General features: G+C 51.7%; 1 long non-coding RNA gene across 1 annotated transcript; it reads right to left on the bottom strand.

The window, feature by feature from the left end:
* Positions 1–1,918: 1,918 nt before the first annotated feature.
* LOC119887978 lies at positions 1,919–2,984 on the bottom strand. Its single transcript, XR_005441834.1, has 3 exons — positions 2,928–2,984; positions 2,683–2,818; positions 1,919–2,045 (listed from the first exon to the last, which is right to left on the bottom strand). It is a non-coding gene; the product is annotated as an uncharacterized LOC119887978 (long non-coding RNA).
* Between the last annotated feature and the right edge of the window lie 1,907 nt (positions 2,985–4,891).

The raw sequence follows: 4,891 nt of genomic DNA, 5'->3' as shown, positions 1-4,891 counted from the left end.
GAGTTGAAGACAGACGGAGACAGGAGGAGTTAAAGACAGACGGAGACAGGAGGAGTTAAGACAGACGGAGACGAGTTAAAGACAGACGGAGAAGGAGGAGTTAAAGACAGACGGAGACGGACGGAGTTAAAGACAGACGGAGTTAAAGACGGACGGAGACGAGTTAAAGACGGACGGAGACGGACGGAGTTAAAGACGACGGACGATTAAAGACAGACGAGACAGGAGGAGTTAAAGACAGACGGATACGAGTTGAACAGACGGAGACAGGAGGAGTTAAGACGACGGAGACAGTAGGAGTTAAAGACAGACGGAGACGAGTTAAGACAGACGGAGACAGGAGGAGTTAAAGACAGACGGAGACGGACGGAGTTAAAGACAGACGGAGTTAAAGACGGACGGAGACGAGTTAAAGACGGACGGAGACGGACGGAGTTAAAGACGGACGGAGACGAGTTAAAGACAGCGACGGAGTTTAAAGCGGACGGAGACGGTTAAAGACAGATGGACGGAGTTTAAAGACGGACGTAGATGAGTTAAAGACAGACACTTAAAGACAGACAGAGACGGACGGAGTTAAAGACAGACGGAGACAGGAGGAGTTAAAGACAGACGGAGACGAGTTGAAGACAGACGGAGACAGGAGGAGTTAAAGACAGACGGACGAGTTAAAGAGACGGAGACAGGAGAGTTAAAGACAGACGGAGTTAAAGACAGACTGAGACGAGTTAAAGACAGACGGAGAAGGAGGAGTTAAAGACATACTTGTTAAAGACAGACGGAGACGAGTTAAAGACAGACGAGACAGGAGGAGTTAAAGACAGACGTTGTTAAAGACAGACGGAGACGAGTTAAAGACAGACGGAGACAGGGAGTTAAAGACAGACGGAGATGAGTTAAAGACAGACGGACAGGAGGAGTTAAAGACAGACGGAGACGAGTTAAAGACAGCGGAGACAGTTAAAGACAGACGGAGACAGGAGGAGTTAAAGACAGACGGAGATGAGTTAAAGACAGACGGAGACAGGAGGAGTTAAAGACAGACGGAGATGAGTTAAAGACAGACGGAGACGAGTTAAAGACAGACAGAGACAGGAGGAGTTAAAGACAGACTGAGACGAGTTAAAGACAGACTGAGACGAGTTAAAGACAGACGGAGACAGGAGGAGTTAAAGACAGACTGAGAGTTAAAGACAGACGGAGACAGGAGGAGTTAAGACAGACTGAGACGAGTTAAAGACAGACGGAGACAGGAGGAGTTAAAGACAGACGTTGTTAAAGACAGATGGAGACGAGTTAAAGACAGACGGAGACAGGAGGAGTTAAAGACAGACGGAGACAGTTAAACAGACGGAGACAGGAGGAGTTAAAGACAGACGGAACAGGAGGAGTTAAAGACAGACGGAGACAGGAGGAGTTAAGACAGACTGAGACGAGTTAAAGACAGACGGAGACAGGAGAGTTAAAGACAGACTGAGACGAGTTAAAGACAGACGGAGACAGGAGGAGTTAAAGACAGACGTTGTTAAAGACAGACGGAGACGAGTTAAAGACAGACGGAGACAGGAGGAGTTAAAGACAGACTGAGACAGGAGGAGTTAAAGACAGACGTTGTTAAAGACAGACGGAGACGGAGGAGTTAAAGACAGACGTTGTTAAAGACAGACGAGACAGGAGGTTAAAGACAGACGTTGTTAAAGACAGACGGAGACGAGTTAAAGACAGACGGAGACAGGAGGAGTTAAAGACAGACGGAGACGAGTTAAACAGTCACGTGAACCCTCGCCTGTCCGGCCTTTTACCTTCTTTACAGTACAGAAGGGGGATATTTTTCTCTCCGTCGCAGCGACCTGCAGCGGCGGCGGCGGCGTTGATGTCCCTCCTGAGATGGAGGCATCCACACCAATCCAGCAGTCTGGAGCCAGCCCGCTTAGCCAGTCCATCTGAGCGGAGACCTGAGAGGGGTAATCTGAGGGTCTCTGGTCCACAGAGTCCAGACCGCAGTCCGTCACAGCGAACAGAGTCACGTACGCCGTCGTCGCAAACTGTCAAATATAAACACGTACTTCAGGAAGCAGAATGTCACGGCGAAACGGAAACTGTCAGCGTGAATTTTTTCGCTTCACGTTACTCGTGAAGGACCGCTGGACTGCCTAATCCGGTTACTGCAGCCGGAAGAACCCGAATAAACATTTAGCTTGATTTAGTTTCAATAAACGGATGCTGAACTAACGACGTCATGAACACGTGACTTCCTGCTCTGTCAGGTCTGCCAATGACAAGCACACAGCTTTTAAAATGCTTCTTTTCTGAATGGAGTTTGGTTTGAACGTGTTTCACAGTAAAACAGACTCATATTTCCTGATCTTACAGCTAGTTTAACTTCCTCTCTTCCTTTTCTCTGAACATTTCACGTGAATTTTCTCACTCGCGTCTTTGCGTTGAGTTTGTACTTAATCGCGCCGTGCGAAACCCTCGCTTCGTGTTCTGCGTTCCCCCTCAGGACAGTCTGACAAGTAGCTGTTAGACCAGTTTAATTTCATCAATGTAAATTTAGTTGAGCTGAAACTTTTTTGACCGACGACGAGACGAGAGGGTTCTTCCTGGGAACATGAATATGTACAGAACGGGATCATGAGCGACACGCAGGCTCGTAGGTCACCTGACTTCAGGAGTTTTAACCGTAATGAAGTCCCAGATGTTGAGGAAGTAGTCTTTGGCGGTGCTGTGAACGTCTTGAAGTGAAACAGGGAGGTGATGTGATGAAGAGTTCCTCGAGCGTTCTCACTTTCTCGCTGAGAAGCATCTTCATCATGTCCTGAAAACACATCATCACTGGATCAAAGTGTTTTCAGCTGGAGCAGCTGATGACTTCCTGTAATCATTTTCACAAACATCAAACAAATAGTCGCTGGCGTGCTCCTCACCTCGTGGAACAGGTGTTCCTTCTGAAACTCCTGCGGCGCTTCTACGAGTCCATCAACTTCAGGTCGGGCTTCGGGTCGGGATCTTCGCGGCGCTCGGTCCTCCGGGCTGAGGACGTCCCGCAGTACAGGATGCGGTACGGCTTCCGGAGACCACGGGGATGTAGTCTGTCAGGCCGTAGGCGGCGCCGACAGACTCCTCCGTGGAGTTTGGGATCGCTGCACCCAGACTCACCTGAGGGGGACAACAGCTCCGCTGTTCACACCTTCCTGGTATTCACGGGACTCTTCAGACGGGCCGGACTCACCGTGTGCTCGCGCCTTCATCAGCTCGGAGTAGACGTGAGGAATGTGTCTCGCCACTCGTCCTCTGGGGCCCTTCAGGGCCGTCAGGCTGCGGCGATGATTCGCATCACTAAGGTTTTCATTCGCCGCCGCAGCGACTCGTACGTCTGAGGAGGAGGAGGAAGAAGAAGAGAGGAGGGGGGGGAGGAGCAGCAGGAGGAAAGGAAGGAAGAGGAGGAGCAGCAGGAGGAAAGAGGAGGAGGAGGAAGAGGAGAGGGGGGAGGAGCAGCAGGAGGAAAGGAGGAGGAGCAGCAGGAGGAAAGGAAGAGGGGGGGAGGAGCAGCAGGAGGAAGAGGAGAGGGGGGGAGGAGCAGCAGGAAGAGGAAGAGGAGGAGGAAGAGGAAGAGGAGCAGCAGGAGGAAAAGGAGGAGGAGGAGGAAGAGGAGAGCAGCAGGAGGAAGAAGAGGAGAGGAGGAAGAGGAAGGAGCAGCAGCAGGAGGAAAAGGAGGAGGAGGAGGAAGAGGAGGAGCAGCAGGAGGAAGAGGAGCAGCAGGAGGAAGAAGAGGGGAGGAGGAAGAAGAGGAGGAAGAGGAGGAGCAGCAGGAGGAAGAGGAGGAGGAAGAGGAGGACAGCAGGAGGAAGAAGAGGAGGAGAGGAGAAGAGGAGGAAGAGGAGGAGCAGCAGGAGGAAAAGGAGCATGCAGGAGAAGAGAGGAGGAAGAGGAGACAGCAGGAGGAAGAGGAGGAGGAGGAAGAAGAGGAGGAGCAGCAGGAGGAAGAGGAGGAAGCAGCAGGAGGAAGAGGAGGAGCAGCAGGAGGAAGAAGAGGAGGAGGAGGAAGAAGAGGAGAAGGGAGGAGCAGCAGCAGCAGGAGAAGAAGAGGCGCAGGCAGGAGGAAAAAGAGGAGGAAGAGGAGGAGCAGCAGCAGGAGGAAGAAGAGGAGCAGCAGGAGGAGGAAGAGGGGAGGAAGAGGAGGCTTTTGGGTCGTTTCACATGAAACTGAGTTTTCTGATCCGTCACGATGACTTTAATATTTATTTGCCTAAATTCTGTATTGATGATCAGTGACATCATCACGTATTGTTTCCGGGCCGCCATGAGACGCCTGGTCTGGCGTCTGTAGAAGTTCTCTGGATGTATAAAGCTGTAATACAGATATTAACGAGTGCGACGTTAACTAGCTGCGTGTCAGTCAGCTCTGTCCTGTACGCACACCGGACATCCGGATATTTAAACTACACGCGTGGCGTCCAGGAGCTGATGTTCCTGCGTGCTGTTTCATACTCACTTCTACAGATCGTGAACCGTCCCTGTTAGAAAACAGCTCTCCGATTGGCTCCTTTTAAAGTGCGCGCACCTGTTTGGACGGCAGGATGCTGGACGGAGACACGTCCGCTGCTTTCGCCGGAGGTCCGTGCAGGTTACGGAAGTTAATCCGAACTCGATGAGCGAAGCGAAACGCCCACGTCGCGAAGCTGTAGCCTGTTCCGCCGAGTCGGACCGGGACACGGACGGCACCTGCGGCACAGAGACGTTCTGTCTTCATTCAGAGACAACAGCTTCTGCGAAGAGGTGTTCAGCCACAGACGTTCTTACCCGAACGTTCCCCCAGGTGAAGGTGTAAGCCGCCGCCTTCCCGGAGTCGACGCTGCAGTACTGCGTCTTTCTCGTCATCTGAAAGAGA

This window comes from Micropterus salmoides, unplaced genomic scaffold (assembly GCF_014851395.1).
Source record: "Micropterus salmoides isolate LMB-PRFRI ecotype aquatic unplaced genomic scaffold, ASM1485139v1 Ms_hic_scaffold_4602, whole genome shotgun sequence".
NCBI lineage: Eukaryota > Metazoa > Chordata > Actinopteri > Centrarchiformes > Centrarchidae > Micropterus > Micropterus salmoides.
The sequence above is the reverse complement of the archived record's forward strand: the minus strand, read 5'-3'. Positions and strand labels throughout refer to the sequence as shown.